This window comes from Mustela nivalis, assembly GCF_964662115.1.
Source record: "Mustela nivalis genome assembly, chromosome: 10".
Classification (NCBI taxonomy): domain Eukaryota; kingdom Metazoa; phylum Chordata; class Mammalia; order Carnivora; family Mustelidae; genus Mustela; species Mustela nivalis.
The window spans coordinates 48,205,598-48,226,234 of record NC_139029.1 but is presented as its reverse complement, the minus strand read 5'-3'; the positions used below and the strand labels follow the sequence as shown (position 1 = coordinate 48,226,234).

Here is a 20,637-nt window from a genome sequence, read left to right as displayed (position 1 = left end):
TGAGGCATCTTTTCTAATATTCTTCAAATTATATGAATTACTCACCCTCCTCCTCTATCTCCTTGTACAGCTGGTTGCTGTCTTTAACTTTTACTTTTGTGCCTTACACTGATGTGATTACGTCTCGAGTTTCTTCTACCTGTAAGATTTCTTTTCCTCATATGGTTATCATCGCCCTTTTGCAAGATTAAGAAATGACATGCTTAAAGAATACCAGATTAATCTGTTCTGATTTTTTTTTTCTCAGCTAGGGATAAAAAAAGAGCCTTTTGAAGAGCCTTCAAATCAACAGTAATTTCAAATTTTCACAACATAAAGAGGCAGAGCACAAAGTGAATTTGACACTTTGAAAAATGCTGTAAGCCTCCCAGTAGACGGATGAACATGCTTCCACTTCATGAATGCTTGTTTCATAAGTATTCCATAAATATCGATGTCAGGGTTGTTAAGTAATTAATATTAACCTATTGAGAAAGCGTTTCTTTTCTAGGTGGTTGATTTCCAGTGGGGAGACTAATGAAATATTAAAGACTGTGTGAGATGTTTTCTATAATTACAGTTTCTAGCTGTATTTACAAATGAAGTGTCTACATGCAGTGAAATAATAACGGGGTTTTAACCTGTTTTTGTTCCTATACAGAGTATATAGATGTTTTTTTTCAATCTGAACCTTCTCTGCCCAAGTTTGTCTATATTTATTACTCTTCACAATTGCCCTCATAGACTCTTTCTTGTTTCTACCATGATTTGAGAGGCTACAATTCCACATTTTTATAACTCTCTGTTTTCTGGTTCTTGACTCATCATGAGTTGTTTCTGTGAATTCCTATACTTATCTTATTTATAGAATAAACTCATTTTGAGTCATCAATATACCCTAGTTGAGTACTTAGATCTAGATGTTTGGGGTAAATCATATCAGGTAAATGTTAACATAATTTGAGTGTTTTCTGGGATACTCCTGCCCCTTAACCTCTTTGTAGGATTAACCTGAACCACATTCTACACCCTGTAGGAAAGTCTAATGCCCTCTCTAGCATTTGTGCAGATTCTCAGGGACCTTAATTTCTTTCTTTCTTTTCTTTTTTTAAAAGATTTTTTTTTGTTTATTCATGAGAGAGAGTGTACATGAGCTGGGGGTAGGGAAGGGATAGAAAGAGAGGGAGAAACAGACTCCCTGCTGAGCAGGGAGCTGGACATGGGGTTTGATCCCAGGACCCCTGGATCAGGGAGCATGACCTGAGCTGAAAGAAGATGCATAACCAACTAAGCCGCCCAGGTGCTGCTCTTTATTTCTTATTTATTTATTTATTTGACACACACACAAAGAAATCACAAGTAGGCAGAGAGGCAGGCAGAGAGAGAGGGGGAAGCAGGCTCTCTGCTCAGCAGAGAGCCCGAGGTGGGACTCTGAGATCATGATCTGAGCCGAAGGCAGAGGCTTTAACCCACTGAGCCACCCAGGCGCACCCGGCTCTTTATTTCTTATAGTCATCTCTGAGTCTTGTATTTCTAGTCGATTTTTTTTTCCCCATTCTGTCTTTTTGTGGTTGGTCATTTCTCTTTTTCACTTTGACCCCAAAAGAACTCAAATACACTCCCCCTTCCCAGATGCATATCTATCTACCTACCTACCTATCTATACATGTACATATACATATACATGTGTTTGTACATAATACATATATATGTGTGTATATAATACATATACATATGTGTGTGTTAATCACCAAAGGCCTCTGTATATGTGGCAAATTGGGGTTTGGTTAAACAAGTGGGAGATTCAGCAGTATAGACAGATTAAAAGAAGACCTAGATAGATGTGTTCTTGAAAGTTCTTCTAGTCTTCCAGCTGCTTGCCCATTATTTCCCACCTCTAGTCCCTTCTCTCTTCTGCACCCCTTTTCTCTCAGAAACAGAGTCTTCCTCAAATTCTTCTCACTATCTATGTGGAACAATCTAACTCTCTCCACCCTATTCCAAGTCCCCATAATCCCTGGCTTTTCTTTGTAAATACAAGAACTCTGTCCAAGCTTCAGAATCTCTATGTGCAAGAGCTCACGCCACTGTATTTTTTGATAATCCTCCTCATTCTCTGTTGGGGCATGGGTCATGCCTGTTTTTGGCTCTTCCATTACACCTAATTTTCAAGCATGAAACTATTGGATTCCTTTCAGATTTTTCTCACTCCTCAAGAGCACATGAATAAGGCAGTTCTAATTTTTGCTTTTATTTTTATGTATTTATTTTTTGCTATAAAAAATATATCGCACTGACTATGATTTTAGATTTTTGACCTTAAGAAATAATTGAAAGGAAGAATTTCAGAAGTATCCTTGCTGACCTTGCTAAATATTTATATGACTTAAGTGGATTCAAGAGGGATTGTTTCTGATGCAAAGAACCTTGAATTGTTTTAGTATATGAAATGCTATGACTTTCACGTCTATGTTGAAAGAGGATTAGATTTGCTGTGTTTAAGAAGGGAGAAATAAATTTGAATAGGACATTTACCTTATACAGTATGGAGAAAATGTTTTAAAAATCAAATAAAATTATGCTTATTAAAAGAAAAAAAAAAAAAAAACTCCTGCTTTTTATTCTCCAAAAACCAAGGAAGAGGATTAATCTACTAATGGTTTAGAAGCTCTACTTTCTTCCCTTCAAGGCAGAGTCCTCAGTAGCTACACACTTGAGGACTTACCCAATCAGTACCTGCAAGAAGGAAAATCAATCCTTAGACTCGTTACCCGTAATCACGAGGCTCAAGCACACTTAAGTCAAGGCTCCTTTCACAAAGTCCAATGTCGGATGGAGAGCTCCTACATCTTTTTGTTCAGTGAATTGGACTGGGCATGATGGCTCTTCTGGTAAGAGCTTTCTTTTTTTTTTTTTTTCTTTTAAAGATTTTATTTATTTGACAGACGGAGATCACAGGTAGGCAGAGAGGCAGGCAGAAAGAAAGAGGGGGAAGCAGGCTCCCTGCTGAGCAGGGAGCCCAATGTGGGGCTTGATCCCAGGATGCTAGGATCATGACCTGAGCCAAAGGCAGAGGCTTTTAACCCACTGAGCCACCCAGGAGCCCCTGGTAAGAGCTTTCTTAACTTCAGGTTCATTTAGTATTTAAACTCGGAAAATAAGAATATAAACTGGAGTCTTGACAAGTGTTTACAGATTAATAAACATTCTAGGCACTGGCTAACTAGGCAAATATTGTTTAAGGAGAAACCACGTGTAGACACAGGGACTGTGGCCTCCGGATATGAGAAATGGGTATAGTGTTGATGAACAGCAGACACTATGCAGGTTTGGGGTTAGAAGGAATTCAGTTTATACAGAGGTAACTCCTAAACCTTTTGCTAAGTTATTTGTTTCTCTAGGTAACATATTTTTTATTGGATCTTATATTCTAGCTATTGCGATTCTGAGGGGGCACAAATTCCAAAGATGTATGAGCCAGGCTTCTTGGTTCAAGTATCAGAATGTAACTCAAATGCCTTATGTTCAAAAGGGAATTTATTGGCTTATATTACATGGAAAGGCAGAATGTACTTGCCTCTCAGATACTGATCCAGGAGCTAAATTATTTGGGCTTTATTTCCATATTTTAACTGTGCCTCTCTCTCTAGGGTTGGCTTAACTTCATGGACATGTTCTCCTCTTGAGATGGGAAAGGAGAATGGTGGTGGTTCAAGGCCTCTATCATTATAACACTCAATCCAAAAGAAAAAGAGGGGTCTTCTCTTTCCAAGAGCCATATATTGATATCATGGAAAGGGTATCATGGAAAGGGCTAAGTAAGCATAGCCCCTAAGCATCGTAGGGACTATGCTTACTTCTATCATTGTTGTCAAGAGGATATGGTACCAGAGGTTGCCATGCCTGGGTTACAGGGCTGAGCCTGCTGGAAACAGGTAGGCAGAGCACTCTGAGGCCCAGTCTCAGCAGAATCACATAGAACAAAGCAGTGGCACTTCCACAATGGAAAGAATGGTTCTGAGCACACAAATGCAACTGATGCCCACAACAAAAGTCTGAGCCCATTCCTCAAGAAACTCTGAGTATGGTGTAGGAGAGGGATATATGAAGAGCTGCAGTAGTCAGATGAAAGCGAATACAATTCAGATAAGCCCGGTGCACTATGGGACCACAGAGTGGGGGACCCGTAACTCAGGTTTGGACTCTGAGTGATGGTTCCTTGCTTGAATCTTGATAGACAAATAAATAGGGGTTGTCAGTGAATGGGAGGTGCAGAATAGATTTTTTTTTTTGCATTAGACATAGCACAAACAAAAGCAGAGAGATGAGACTGCATAAAGGCCGTTTGAGGAACTCTACATATTTGGAAAAGGCTCCGGGGCAACATGTTTTGGGGGATTTTCAGGACAAAAGGCTGAAGAATTATAAAAGGTTGGAGTATGAGGATCTACAGGACTTGCAAAGCATCCAACATAGTTAAAGTAGGAAAGTTACTTGATGAAGCTTGTGTTTTATGGCAGCAGGTAGAGAATAGATTGGAAGGCATGTGGACTAGAGGGGGAGAGCTTATGCAGTAAAATGAGGGAGAAATGGTGAAGACCTAATTGAAATAATGCAATTTTGAAGATGTTCTTGATAGGACTTGATAACAGATAGGAAGGATATTGCCAGTGAGCGAAAGGGAGAGTTTGAGATGACTCCACGTTTTCCAGCTTTGGTAACTTGGCAGATGGTGCTGTAAATCACCAACAGAAAGAACCAGAAGTTTTTGGTAGATCAAGAACTTTGGTTTGGAAACTCATCTTTATAAAGCAAACCTGAAGTGACTCCAGAAGCTAACTGGACTCATGAGAGAGACGGCAGAGCACATTGTTGTCTGCAGTAGAGCAAGGGACCAGGTGACTTCTCAGGACCCTTTGTGCCCACCCCAGGAAAAAGTCCATCCTAATTTTAACCATATTTACTTTCCCACCGTCAGAAGTTCCTGTGACCTTTGTTATATCTGTACAGCTTTGATACAGCTTATTCCTGTATCTGTGGACCTTGTACAGAAGGAGAAATTTTAATATTATGTTTTATTGATTTAGTCTTCATAATTTAGGGTTACCAGCCTACTGATATGGAAAGTGGAGTGGTGCTTAATCATTCCATTCTACAGGATGGAATTAAAGGTTATCTTTAGGTTTTTTCCAGCAGGCAATTGCTACATTTATAGTTTTTCTTCTTAATGATTACCTTTGACACTTCAAACCATAGAAGATAGCGTCACAGCTCTCTTGTCTGACCTACAAGGCAACAACCTGATCTAACCCATCTTTCCAGTCCCATTTTCTGTCACTCTTTCCTGTAGATAGTCATCTGTGATCAAGGTGGTCTGAACTTCAAATGAAACTGTGACAAAGTGTCTGGCACATACCTGCTCTTAAAGATTTCCTGAATTTTTTTTTTTTTTTTAAGATTTTACTTATTTATTTGACACAGAGAGAGAGTGTGTGAGCACGAGCAGGGGGAGGAGGAGGGGCAGGCAGAGGGAGAAGCAGGCTCCTGGCTGAGCAGGGACCCCGTCTTGGGACTAGATCCCAGGACACTGGGATCATGACCTAAGCTAATGGCAGCCACTTAACCAACTGAGCCACCCAGGTGCCCCGACACTTATTGAATTTTTGAAAGAAGAATTAGAGAAAATCAAGTGGTTCTCTTTCCCTCTTTTTGAAATGCTTGTTCTTTTTCTGATTAAATAACATTTCCATGGTAAAAATTAAAACACACAAAAATAAAAATAAAAAGTTAAATAGGGGTGCCTGGGTGGCTCAGTGGGTTAAGCCTCTGCTTTCAGCTCAGGTCATGGTCTTAGGGTCCTGGGATTGAACCCAATGTCGGGCTCTCTGCTCGGTGGGGACCCTGCTTCCCCCTCTCTCTCTGCCTGTCTCTCTGTTTACTTGTGATCTCTGTCAAATAAATAAATAAAATATTTTTTAAAAATGTAAAATAAAAATTACTTATCATTTCATTACCCACGATTAACCATTGATAACTTTTAGGTGAATTTCCATTTTTTTCTATGCATGTGGAAGCATATGTGTGTATATGTATACACACACATATGTACACATATATGCACACACGAATCTCATTAGATAAAGTGTTGAATTCTACTCTTCTCACTTAGCATTTATCCTAAAACTTTTTCCTGATTTTTGAGTACTCAGGGATACTATGCTTTTTAACTGCCTGTATGAATATCTATCAATTAAGATACAGTTATCTCATCATTCTTCTGTAGTTAGATATTTAGGGTGTTTCTAGTTTTTGTAAATGATAAATATATTATGAATATTCTCATAGGCAAATTTTATCAGCATTTCTGGTTACTTCTTTAGATAAATTCTTAAAATTCTGGGGTGCCTCATTGGCTCAGTCAGTAGAGCATATGACTCTTGACCTCAGGGTTGTATTAGCTCAAGCCCCCCATAGGGGGCAGAGATTACTTAAAAATAAAATAATATAAACATAAATAAAAAGTAAAAGTAAAATTCTGGATCAAAATATTGTGGACGTTTAAAACAATCTTTGATTTACCTAGCCTAATGGTTTCTAGAATCATCTTACCAACTATATTCCCATCAAATTATGCGAGAGACGCTCGTGCGGCTTAGTCCGTTAAGTGCTGAACTCTTCTCTTGATTTTGACTCAAGTCATGATCTCAGGATTATGAGCCTGGGCCCTGCATTGGGTTCAGCTCTGGGCATGGAGCCTGTTTAAGATTCTCTCTCTCCCTCTCCCTTTCCCCTCTCTTCCTCCTTCTCTAAAAAGAAAAATCATTTTTTAAAGATTTTATTTAGGGGCACCTAAATCTTTTTAAAAAAGGTTTTATTTATTTATTTGAGAGAGAGAGAGCGTTAGAGAAAGAGAGAGAGAGAGAGAGATAGCAAGCACGAATGGGGGGCAGAGACAGAGGGAGAAGCAGGCCCTCCACTGAGTAGGGAGCCTGAGGTTAGGTTTGATCCCAAGACCCTGAGATCATGACCTGAGTCAAAGGCAGACGGTTAATCGACTGAGCCACCCAGGTGCCCTTGGAAAAAAAAGAGACTATATGAGAATGATTATCATCACATTGCATGAGAATGATTAATTTTCAGGATATTTAAGCATATGTCAGGTTAGAAACTAGGTTGGTAGGGTTTGTGTGTGTGTAACTTTATTAAACATCCAGATGAGTTGGAGAATAATTTACATATTGATGATATTTAAACTTCCAATAGACTATCTCTCTCCAGTTATTCCAGTCAGTGCTATTTTTAGTCCTTTACATTTTTAAAGTTTTCATTTATGGGTAACTTACACACATTTCTTGTTAAGGTTATTCCTAGGTATTTATTTCTACTGAGAATGAGAATGGGATATTTTCCCATTGTATTTTTTCTTTTTCTTTCTTTTTTTTTTAAAGATTTTATTTATTTATTTGACAGACAGAGATTACAAGTAGACAGAGAGGCAGGCAGAGAGAGGAGGAAGCAGGCTCCCTGCTGAGCAGAGAGCCCGGTGTGGGGCTCAATGTGGGGCTCAATCCCAGGACCCTGGGATCATGACCTGAGTCAAAGGCAGAGGCTTTAACCCACTGAGCCACCCAGGTGCCCCATCATTGTATTTTTTCATTAGCTGCCTCTGTCACACAAGAAAACAGTTGATATTAAAACCTTCCTTTTTTTTTTTTATTTAAATCTCCTTCCTATCTTGTAAAGGAAAGAAAAAAAAGGGGGGGGGGAGGAGATGCTCTGACTACTTTCCAAACACACTTTGCTTTTTGTTCTCCTCTAAATTTTGTTCATATGGTCTGGCTCTCTTAGAAAGCCCTCCTAATGCTTTTCCACCTTGGAAAATCTTAACAATGAGGAAGAGACTGTGGTGGTCCATCTGAACCCCTCTGCATAGAGAATGCAGGTTCTGGGACCCCCAAGGGGCCTCTGCCAGAATTACTCAGCATGGTCACCAGTGCCTTTCTCATTCTAGTCAGGCTCTGTGGCTTCCCTGCAGCTGCCAATACCAACCAAAGAAGGAGACAAGGAGACAGAATGCCTGGTCCTCCCACCCGCCCCCAGCAGGCGCCCTGTGAGCTACAAGCACCTATGCTTGCTGGCCCTCCAGCCATGGTACACCCATCTCCTTGTTTCAGCCCAAAGTTAAGCCCCTCTAGTCATCCATGTCCTCTGATACGTTTCTGGTGTTTATTTACCTCTTGCTTGTTAGTTCCAAAACAACTCTTCTATGTTCTGCTCTGTGATGCTGAGCTCAGGGTCTGCAGAAGTGTATTTCTCAGAAACTCTTGCCAGTTGGCTTCCTATTAGCTGATGGACTGCCAGTGGGAAGAACAGGAGGGGGATTGGGAGATGGAAGGGAGAGGACAGGACTTGCTATTTCTAGTGTCAGTTGTCTACAGCAAAGCAGCAACAAGGTGCGGCTTCTTCATCTGGGGCTCCCCAAACCAGCTGTGCCCTTCCGCCTTAGAAGTGCCAACACCACCAGCCTCACCCTTCCTCGAAGTCTGAGCCTACTCTCTTCCCCTCGCCTTATTTCCTTCCCTCCCTTTCTCCCCACTTTGTTCTCCTAGTTAGTGCTTAATCCTTCAGATCTCAGCTTAAGCATTGACTTCTCAGATCTTGATGCTTGTTCGAGGCTCATCTGCTGAGGGTAGGGAAGCTGGCCCCTCTCACATGAAAACCAGCTGAGAACTAGTCAGGAGGTACTTCTTGGGCTTTATGAGTATGTGAATATGGAGGTTGGTGTGGGCTTTTGGTTCTAATTGTGGGCATTTTTTTCCTACTATCTCCAAACCTTAAATCATAAATACCAGCTGATTTCATTTCCTTTCCTATTATTTATTTCACACAACCTGGTTTTCTCTACTGTCCACTAGACTATCCATTTTCATGGATGAAGGGGTCATATCTATTTCACTCACCTATTAGCAGTAGATAACATGCAGTGAATATTTTTTAAAGGAATGAGTGAATGATTTGGCTAGAATTGCCATTTCTGAGGCCACTAGTGGCATGCCGTTTACCAAATGGACGATGGACACCTTCAGACTTTAAATTTTTTTTTTTTTTTTTTTTTTTTTACCTTCAGACCTTCTTATCGTACTCTGCTAGTATTCATGCTTTGATCCCTTGCATTTTGTGGCACCGTTCTTTCCTGATTCTCTTCCTACCTCTCTTGCTATTATTCCTCCATTAACCTGGTAACCTCTTCATGAAGGTCCCACCTTATCTTCATTTAATCCTCCAGTTTAGCCCCTTCAGAGACCAGGGGTTTCCCAGGTGATAACAATAAATTACTCCACTAATTTGGCCATCTTTCTGGAATGTGATATGATTTCTGATTTACTCTTTTGGCTGTACTGGAAGTAGGGCATTTTCAGAGACTTCCATTTGACTTTACCCATTATGGTAGCTTTTATCCTACAGGACAAGAACCCAATATGGGAGTTGGACCAAGTATATCAAACCCAAGTGAACATTCAGGAATGGGGAAATGACCACTGGGTGGGTTCATGGATCTAATGTAAACTGGATGTTTGTCAGGATTCCATCCATTACCTGGTCCCTGTAGTTCCCTACTCTAAGAGAGAGGCAAATGATGATTGTTCAGATCTCTGAGTATTCATGCCAAGTGTGTCCAAAAGTCCTTGAAATGTTTGAGTATTTCCTTTTCCTAAACATATAGCTCCCCAAGTACATGGCCTTAGGTCCCTTTTCGAGAAGGAATGGGGAACTCATTACCATGTGTATTTGCTTTGGTGTTAGAGGGTCCTTCCTCCTGGAGACCTGGCCTCCTGTTGAGTTAGTGAGTCTGGGTCTGAAAACAGATCAAAGTCCAGAAACTAGGGATTGGGTGTAACTGCTTTTGGTCTCCTATCATACACACTTGATTTCTTAGGAGGTGAAACCTGATTAGGGCCCTTTTTACCTGAGGAATGCCATGTTCCATTAGATATCTTAAGAAATCTTTATGGCTCAAACCTTTTCAACTGCCATATCAACCATGGTCTTAGGGTACTTATGTCCTTTTGACTTGTGTAGTTAAGCACTACCCTCAACTTGTACTCTTTTTTTTTTTTCTGTTTGTTTTCTTTTCTTTTGTTTTGTTTTAATGCCCATTGCTATCTGATTCTATTTCTGAAATGGCCTACTCCTACTAATAGCCCATGCCTACTGTACAAGGCTCTGGAACATTTTGATTATGCCCAGAAGAATGGGGAGTCATTGAAGGGTTTTTAAACAGAGGCAATAAGTTCAGATGTATGTTTTAGAGAGGTTAGTTTGGCAGCTTTCTGACATCCTCACCACAACATTCTTTCTGGTCTTTATAAATGGTGTATCTTGGCATTCTCATGGAGCACAATCATTGGGTGAGTCTTCAGGCCTTACTTATTATATCCATTCCCGAGTGCCTACTTCTGTGAACCTTCTAATCACTTTCTAAACCATCTGGCACAGCAATTCTGAAATTTTGATTTCACTTAATGTGGTCCACTGCTTTCCCCAATATTTTTAAAAAATTTTTTAAAGATTTTATTTATTTATTTGACAGATAGAGATCACAAGTAGGCAGAGAGGCAGGCAGAGAGAGGAGGAAGCAGGCTCCCTGCCAAGCAGAGAGCCCGATGTGGAGCTCAATCCCAGGACCCTGGGATCATGACCCCAGCCAAAGGCAGAGGCTAATCCACTGAGCCACCCAGGTGTCCCCCCTCCAATATTTTTAGGAGCTGTCCTAGTGGCAAGTTTGTGTTATCTCTTGGATTCCTTGCTGGGATGTTAAATCCTACATTTTGGCAGAGTGGTCCAGAATAAATAAACTCATCCCTACCTATCTCGTGTTCTAGACCTCTCGATAATGTACCCTCAGAATCTAGCCCACACCTACTCTCCATCTAGCTCCTGCTGGTACATATTGGCTATGTCTTGAACCCCTTTGTGGAATAGTGGGAACAGTTTCTTTCCTCCCTTATTAGACCTAGTATATCTCCAGATGGATTACATGGTGACCTACTTCTGGTTATAGCATAATAACAAGGATGGGGAGGAGATGGGCAAAGATACTGCAAGGGGCATGTGTTGTCTTTCAGGGCAGAGATCTCTGCATTGCCTTCCAGCAAGAGAGGTTCTCACCCTTACTAAGGAGGATGGGACATTTCTGAAGGCCAAGAGAATTCAGAGGAGTCTAAGAGCTCAACATCTGAGGGGACATTCAGCTGGATAATTCTGGGTCAGGTCTCTCCCACCCCCCAATGCTCTGCCAAACAGAGCTTATCCCTGTGTAACAGATGTAGTTTGGTTAGTCATTTAACCTTTTCCAGAATTCAGCCACTTTGACTTAAGTCCTGGATCTGGGTCTCAACTTTCTCTGCCCTCCTGCTGTAGCAGATGGGAGAATTGTTAGAAGATACCAAGAGGAGACCCTCCAGCTTTCACACTTGGTTTTCAAAATACCTGCTGATCTCTCATTGTTCTTCAGTATCTTTTCCTAAGTCATCAGTAACACTTACCAAGAAGTATCGAATCCTGTTTTCCTTATAATTCGTAATTACCCTGTACTTCTCTAATGTCTGATGCATTATACACACTGGCACAATCCCCTTCTCTGATACACCATTCTAATTTCCCCTACAAGAGCATGTTCACGACTAGATCACTACCTGCTGCCAAGGTCCATCTGTATTCTACCTGTCATGAGTGATGGAGTCCTTCTTGCCAGCCAGATGATGAATGATTCAGTTCCCAGTTTCCAAACTACATTCTGCTATTTTAGTCCATTCCTGGTACCAGCTGTCACAGGCTGGGCTCTCAGAGAGCAGATGTTGAGGCAGAGATTGCCATGCAGGATGTTTAGTAGGAGTCAACACCTGTGGAAGGCAGGCGAGGTAGTAGGATTAGGCAGAGAAAATAATTCAGTTGCAGTGCATGCCTGATAAAGCCTCAGCCAATTCTATCAGGAGCTCCAGAGTGTACATGATCTGTTGAGAGTTATCCCACCATGGGGTAGACTAGCTGGGCCTTTATACCCCATGGGATCAAATATTGAACATGGGCTTTCTAGGAAGGGCATGACCTTGGATGAAGTGGTTCTCTGCAGCTGAGGCAAACCTTGAAGGGACTGACATCTGGAGGCTGCCTATTGATAGCACTCCTGGTTGCTGGGGCGAAAAGTTCTACCTTGAAGCAGTATTGGGGTGGCACACTTGCATGTCCACCACAACATTCAATAGCAAACTCAACATCTGTATTCATTAGGGTGCTCCAGAGAAAACAGAACATACGTGCGTATGTGTGTGTGCACACAGACACACTTACATCTATCTATCTATGTCTATATAGAAGGTAGGTAGGTAGATAGATATAGACATAAAAGATTGGCTCATGCAGTTATGAAAGCTGAAAAGTCTCATGATCTGCTGCCTGTATGCTGGAAAGCCAGGAAAGCTGGTAGAGTAGCTTTAGACCAAACCTGAAGACCTGAGAACCATGTGAGTCAATGGTATAAGGAGTCTGGGTCCAAAAGTCCAAGAACCAGGAGCAGTGATATCTGAGTGCGGAGAAGACGGATGTTTCAGCTCGAATAGAGAACAAACTCAGCTTTTCTCCACCTTTTTGTTCCATTCAGGCCTTTTTGTTCCATTCAGGCCTTCAGCAGATTGGATTGATGCTCACCTGCATTGGTGAGGGTAATCTTTACTCTATCTATAGATTCAAATGCTAATCTCTTCTGAAATCTGCAAAAGTAATATATTACCAGCTATCCGGGCATCCCTTCAGTTGACACATAAAATTAGACATCACAACTTCTATCTTCTTTTTTTCCTCCTTCACACCTTTTTTCTTCCATGTTCTTCATCAGTGGGGGTGGAACTACTCCTCACCCAGGCATCTGGAAGCCATTCTGTTTCTCATCCCTCACAATTATCACATCACCACATTTTAATAATTTGGTATCTTGAATATTTTCCACATCTTTCCCTTTCTTTCCATGCTTCCCATAAGAGCTCAGAGTCTCAATGTCTTTCCCCTGGACTGTCTCAGTAGCTTCCAACTTCTCTTTTGAACTTCAGTCCTGAAGCTCAATCCATCTTCTAATAAGCTGCAAGAGTAAGCTTTCTGAAATGTAAATCTGATCTTATATGATCTTAACTCCTCATTTATTCATTCATTTTATCAGCAATAAATTCATTCACTCAAAGAACTGCTCAGGTCAAAGATTTTGTAGTCAAATAAGTCTCTTCTTTTCCCCTCACACGCATTAAGTCCTGTGGGCACCAGCTTCAAAATATATTCTGAATTCAATCACTTCTCCACAAGTCCACCTCTGTGGTCCTGGTCCAAAGCTTCCTTACATTTCATGGGGACCAGTGAAATAGCCTTGAATTTGGTCTTCTTGTTTCTTCTATTGCCTCTTTATTGTGATTTTTCCGCAAGAGAGTCAGAATAATTTTTTAAATGTAAATAAGATCATATTTCTATAGCAAATGAAATCTGCCAACAATTTGATAAACCAGAGGAAGAATATTTCAGATAGAGGGATGCCTGGGTGGCTCAGTTGGTTGTATCTGCCTTCAGCTCAGAGCATGATTTCAGCGTCCTGGGATGGAGTCCCACATCAAGCTCCCTGCTCAGCAGGGAGCCTGCTTCTCCCTCTGCCTGTTCCCCTGCTTGTGTACTCTCTCTGACAGATAAATAAAACCTTAAAAAAAGAGAATATTTCAGATAGAGGGAACCACAAGTATAAAGGCCATGGGTTGGAAGCAAATTTGGGGTGTCTGAGTAACAGAGGAGAGGTCAGAAGGACTGTTACAGTGAGCAAGGGAGACTATGGTGGGATGGGTTCTGGGAGGCCTTGCATATTTCTTTCTCCTGGCCTTCCCTTCCCCTACCTCTCAGCTTGCTCTCCAGTTTCCAACTCTTGCTATGTGCAAGCAAGGGAGAATGGAGGAGGAGATAAAGGTCAGGAATAACTGTATTTGAATTCCTTCTATCAGAGCCTGGCCTCCTATTCTTGGGTTAGACAGGTGTTTAAAGTTGGAGTGTTTTCCAGGCTCTTCTAGAGGTTGTCAGCCCAGCTCTCCCACTACAACTTCAACGTGCATTTCTCTTTGGCTTGACTATTCTTTTTCTGTAGACCCTGGCTTAACAGGAGCCACTTTCTATGTGCTCACTCTTAGCCAGGAGGTCCAGTTGGACAGAACTTAACAGGTCTGTGGCTCAGCGCTCTCTTTAGCATTGCTATGTCTTTTCCATGGGAAATACTCTCACTGTGTCCCCCCAGACTAAGAGTGTGCGGGACTTTCCCCAACTCAACAGCCCTCTCCTGACTCCACCATCAAAGTGACCAGTTATTCCATTGCTCAGCTTCTAGATATCCCAGTGGAAGTCAGAATATAGACCATGGTTGTACCAGCCACCATATTGCTTTCACCATGTAGCCCAATGGAAGCCCTCTTCATCTGGCTTGAAATGAAGGAGATAGATGCTTCCACCACCAGCTTCCCATCTTTCTCTCACTCACATATACCCCCGTTAGAGGAAGGTGTGGAAACTTAAAGCACTGTCAAGAAAATTTTAGATTATACATGCCAATTAGAAAAGGAGAGGCTTTTTAAGGTCACTCGGTATATTTTCTACTTAGTTGTTTCAAGATTAGGAAGAATCACTTATCCGATTAGAGGGGATGTGAGGCAGTGACAGCTCTTTCCTAAAATAGATGAAATGGGTGATGCTGGTAAAAGAATTCTGACCCTATGTTAAGAAACGGGCTCTATCTTAGAACTTTCTACTCTTCAGAGAAATTTTGTTGTCAGAAAAGTGTTAGATGAAAGAATGGTGGAGGTTACTAAGGCAGTAGTAGTTGTTTTTCTCCCCCTGTATAAATAAAAGAATGCTTATTTCCTCAACAAATATCTTTTGAGCAGCCCCATGTGTCAGGACCTGAAAGGGGACTAGTAGAGAACTACATATTTACTATGAGAAAAGGGGATTATCATCCAGAAGAATGCTGATTTTTACCTTGCTGTTAGAATCAGCGAAGCCAGATGGTTCAAGAAATCTATAGCGTGACCTATAGGGGAGATTTGCCTTGAGGAAGCAATTTTACTTTATATTTTATAATTTATATTTTACTACTTAATATACCAGATATTCTGAATTCAAAGGCAGTGAAAAAATGGAAAAAAAATAGAAAGAAATGGATAGGATTCATTAGAAAACAAAGATTTAGTAATAATGCCATAAATTATAATTGTTACAATCATTTTTATAAGTAACATTAATTGGGCACTTACTATATGTCAGATCCTATGCCAAGCACTTTCCTGGATTTTGGTATTTTTCATAACAATACTTTTACTTTTTTAAAGATTTATTTATTTGAAAGAGAGAGAGAGCCAGCTAGTGCGTGTGTGTGCGTGTGTGTGTGTACGCAAGCGCAGGGAGGGAAAGAGGGAGAGGGGGAGGGGAAGCAGACTCCCCACTGAGCATGAAGCCCCATGCAGGGGAGATCATGACCTGAGCCTGAAAACAAGTTTAACCGTCTGAGCCACTCAGGCACCCCCATAACAACTACTTTGGAATATGTATATTATCATCCCCATTTAGTAGATATAGAATTTGAGACACAGGGAGGAGGTGACAGATTCAGATTTGAAAATGGCTGTTTGAGTCTTAACCACGGCTTCATGCAATCTGGGATGAGAACACGACACCAATTCCCTCAGCTGTACACGCTCTGTTGGAGTCAGCTGTAAACGGGATCCATGCTTAGGGGATTACTGCAGATGAGCCCATAGTTTCTTGGTCCCAGGGGAAAGGCTCCTGGCAGTCATCTCTATTTTGTGATTTGTCATGTGTGTAATAAGAAGAATCTGCTAGATTTTCTCCTAAAACCTATTTATTCCATTAATATTATCACTCTCGCCTTCTTTGTGTTTGAAAACCAGGAATGTCCTATTGTAAAGCTTTCATCTTACTTGTCATAAATGAAATTGTACTGAAAGGAGTAAGGCATTTGGAAGCGATGAGCTTCAGGGAATGAGTCGGGCATCTGAGAACATCAGAGCCTTCTCGAAGTATTTGCAGTGCCTGTGGGATATGCGAGCCCAGAATGCCAGACACTCTAAACGACCGAGTCTCTCCCTTCCCCTGCAGAGCTGAGATCCTCTCTGAGAACATTTCCTCAACACTCGCCATCTCCTCTGGGTGCTCTGAGAGGATTCTGAAACCGTCTCTGTCAGAAGCTGGAAGAAGCCCATGGTTCCAAGACGAGGTGCTGAGAACCCACTGCTGTGCTCTTGACCATGTGGAGTCGGATTTTTAGACTATCTGCTAGAAGAGAAGAACAGGACCTCCTGCTGAGAGAAAGTCTCCTCAGCTGAGTTGACTTTTTGGAAAACAACTGGATATGGTATTGGTCTTTATTACAGTTTCCACAGACTAAAAAAAAAAAAAAAAAAAAGTTGTTTATAAGACAAAAGCCGCATACAATTTGGTATGGTAACATTTTTTAGAATTTTGTTTTTGCACAGCGGAAACCAGGGCTGATGTGGTCATGGTGGAAATGGAGCCAGTTCTGTTACCCCAAAGCACCTCTCCTAAAACATGAAACTGAGTAAGCCAGGCCTGGCCTTGCCAGGAACAGCCGGCATTGTTTGGCTCTTTGGAGAGTTCCGGGACACAGTGCTCCGAGAGGGCCCCGCGGAGCCCCAGGCAGCGCAGCAGCGAGGGCTCCGCACGCCTGGGCCCCTAGCGGTCGCGTTCTCAGGAGTGGAGAACACCCGCTGCCCCCGCCTGTGACCTTCTTTCTTCCAGGCTCGGGGAATGGTCACGGTCACGGACGGCTGCCCGGCTGCCGGGTGGGCGCTGTGCTACGCATGGTTCTCGCCTTTCCTCTCCACCGCAAAGGCTTCCTGGGCAAACCGAGACACCTCTCTTGGTCCCTTGTTTGCAGTTCTTCAGTTCTCGGGCAGTGAAAGATGCCAAACGAAACATCCAAGTTTCCTGATGTTTCGAGCCAGATCATGTGAAAACTAAAGAAAATCCATGTTTGCTGGCTTTGAGAACAGGAGTTAACAAACTACTTTTTAAGCTCAAAGGAAGCGACTTACAACAGAGCCAGACTCACGATGAGAAAGTAGAACGTGAAGGAATTCTATTAAAATTTGGGCATCGAGAGACCTCCTATAGTGGCTGTGTCTCTACTTTCCAGACAACCAGAATAGTTTATTTTCCCTCTTGCTGCCATTCTCTGGTGAAAAACTAAATTCAGGGCTGCAAACAAAAAAAAAAAAAAAATTTTTTTTGGAGGGGGGGTAGTTTCTTTTGGAAATTTTGGAGGTCACTGTACTATGGAAACTATTTGGATAGTTTTTATATGTATATTTTCCTAGGAAAATGAGAAATGGATACTTCATTTGATTCATTCAGTGGCTCGGAGACTCAGGGCTGGACAGGAACAGATGAGGCTCCTGCCCTGAGGAGCTCACGGGTGATAAGTGGGGGAAATAGATAGTAAATTTGTAAACTCTGAAATGTATCATGTAATTTCTAACAGTGATAATGCTCTGAAAAATAAAGCAGGGTAAGGAGAGAGAAAATGAATGGTCAGGGTGGTCTGAGAAGGCCCCCGGGGAAGAGAATATACTTAAATTAGGACTGAAGGACTGGCAGGAGTGAGCCATGCTCAGTTCTCAGGGAAGGGTACTGCAGGCAAGGCTGGTGGCTGGAGCGGAGTATAGGAGGGAAAGTGGGGAGGCTGAAGTTGGAAGCTCGGCGGAGGCCAGGTAAGCAGGCTCCTGTTTACCATGATAGGGGATACAGATTTCATTCCATCAGTTTGGGGAAGTCATTGAGTGACTTTGCTTATTGTCATTTTTTTTTTTCCCCTACCAGTTCCCAAAAGAGAAAGAATTTCATTCATGCATTCGATAGTTATTTATCAAACACCAACCATATATCCAATTGGGTCCAGTGCTTAAAAAGTTGTGACCTTTAGGGGTGCCTGGGTGGCTCAGTGGGTTAAAGCCTCTGCTTTTATCTCGGGTCATGGGATCAAGTCCTGAATTGGGCTCTCTGCTCAGCAGGGAGACTGCTTCCTCCTCTCTCTGTGCTTGCCTCTCTGCCTACTTGTGATCTCTGTCTGTCAAATAAATAAAGAAAATCTTAAAAAAAAAAAAAAAAAGTTGTGACCTTTGGGGGTCCAGGTACCCACAGCCACTCATGTCCTCTCTGCCTGTGTCCTCTGGCCGCCTATGGCCTTTGCACCCCTGCCCAGGGCAGCATGCTGGCCACGACCGAGCTGCCCAGCACTACCCTGTGCTCTACAAGGCGAGTGCAGGCCTCGGCTAGGCAGCCGACCTTGGGGCTCGCATGGGTTCTAGGTAGAGTGACACAGTCGTGTCTCCAGCAGAGTCATACTACCCCTCTGATGTTCGAGGACATCAATTATACATTCTTTGCCCTTGAGACTCTGGCAAGATCGACCCAGGAAAACTTGGTAAATTCCCACTTTATGAAAGACGTGGGAGGATTAGAAGCTTTGGATCGAGTGAAGATTACCATGGCAGTGGAGGATGAATTTGGGTTTGAAATTCATGACGGGGAAGCAGAGAAGTTCATGTGACCACAAGAAACTGTAGATTACATTGTGGATACGAAGGGTGCACATGAATAAAATATCAGGCTCCTTTTCTTCATCGAGGGAAGCCTTGGAAGGTGCTGGCGAGTGTCTGCAAGGGAGAACGTGTTTTTATTGCCGACTTTGACAGTGTAATTCTGCTTAGGCTTATATTTAAATTGTCTAAGTGTTTTTGCCCTTTGAATATAAATCTAGAAAACGAAAAGGAAAAAAATAAGGTTGGGATCTCTGTCATCAAAGGAGGGGATAATAAAATGATGTGGAGGAGCACCTGGGTGGCTCAGTGGGTTAAGCCGCTGCCTTCGGCTCAGGTCCTGATCTCAGGGTCCTGGGATCGAGTCCCGCATCGGGCTCTCTGCTCAGCAGGGGCCTGCTTCCCTCCTTTTTCTCTGCCTGCCTCTCTGCCTACTTGTGATCTCTCTCTGTCAAATAAATAAATAAAATCTTAAAAAAAATAGAATAAAATGATGTGGACAACCAGAACAAAAGTGGAATGAAGAAAATTCCAGAAGAGAGATGAAATACTACCATTAATATTAATGAAATAGGAACACAAATTATAAATATTAATGCTGGTTAATAGTAATACTATGCCCTAGGTGCCATTCATGTATTTTTTCCCCACAATGATGCAATGTCTTATGTACTATTATTATTATCCCCTGTAAATAGGAAACTGAGGTCACAAAAGCAAAATAATAGCACAAGGTCAGAAATCAATTAGGCTTAGAAGCTAAGATTGGAATTCATGTTTGTTTGATTCTAAAGCACAAGGTTTACTGACAGGAAGGAGCTAACTGTGACAGATCAAGTTTGGACAACTCAACAGTTATCTCCCAGACTTGGATCAGATTGGTTTCCGATCTATATCCCAAAGTTAAATAAGTAGGGCACCATAAATTTGGGTCTGAAGATCCTTAAAAAGCATTCCAAAAGATTGCAAAGAGGACAGCCCACAAATGACTTTTTCCTTCATAAAACATGTTACAATCCATCTGTAATCATAGTGTTCTATTCGTTCCTCATTTTTTTCCTGTCTCCCTGCCGTATCTCCTGCAGCTATCAGGGCAAAAACCACGTCTGACTGTTCACCATATTATCTGCAGAGCCTAGCACATAAGGTTGGGATCTCTGTCATCAAAGGAGGGGATAATAAAATGATGTGGAGGGGCACCTGGGTGGCTAGCACAGCTCCTAGGATGCAGTAGAGGCTCAATGAATATTTGTCGAATGAATGAATGAATTAGACTTCATTTCGTTTCTTTCCAGGGTCTGCCTTGACTGCCGTGTACCCCTCCAGACAGCCCGCAGAGACAGTGGAGAGTATAATAAACAGCGGACGTATTTTGCAATTCATGGCTGACCCACACTGACCCTTTATTTAATTAAATCTTTCACTTGTGAATGAATCATTTCTTCCATTAATTAAAATAGGATACACATATGTCTCTGTAAAGTATGTGTCAAAAGAAGGCATTCCACCTAAAATATACAGGAGTCGCTGACCACTGTGGCGAGTCATCCATCATAATCTGCTAAAAAGATCGGCTCTGGAATGAGAACTAGCACAATCATCTCTTAGGCCCTCAAAAATATTAGTCGCAGCGTCGCGACCGATCTGTCAGCTCCTGTGTTCATGTGAGGAGGATGGCGGATTGGGAAGCCTGAGAGAAGCCTTTATTTTGGAGGGTGGCTCAAGCGGTCCCAGCACTCCAGGGATGCCATCATTCTCCAATAATTGCTTGGAGCCGGGCTCTCTGGAGACCTGTATCTCGATTGTTGGAGCTGGGATCCAGCTTGGATTGCAAGGATCCCCATTCGCTCCTTCCGTTCCTCTGGTAGCCAGACTGAGAGCCGCAAGGAAGCGGACCGTGCTTTTCAAGGAGCAAAAGCCAGTTTGTGTTTCCCTGCACCCTCCAGTCTCCTCCTGGAAGAAATGGGAGGCAAAATTCTATTTGCGATCTTTGGCTCCAGGAAACTGT

At 42.1% G+C, this 20,637-nt stretch overlaps 1 long non-coding RNA gene across 1 annotated transcript in view; it reads left to right on the top strand.

Moving 5' to 3' along the window:
* Positions 1-20,099, top strand: part of LOC309842901 — a 48,138-nt gene extending 28,039 nt beyond the window's left edge. The window contains exons 3-4 of the long non-coding RNA XR_014299844.1: positions 16,171-16,426; positions 19,925-20,099. This is a non-coding gene — a long non-coding RNA (uncharacterized lncRNA). The remainder of the gene's footprint in view (positions 1-16,170; positions 16,427-19,924) is intronic.
* The last annotated feature ends 538 nt before the right edge of the window (positions 20,100-20,637 follow it).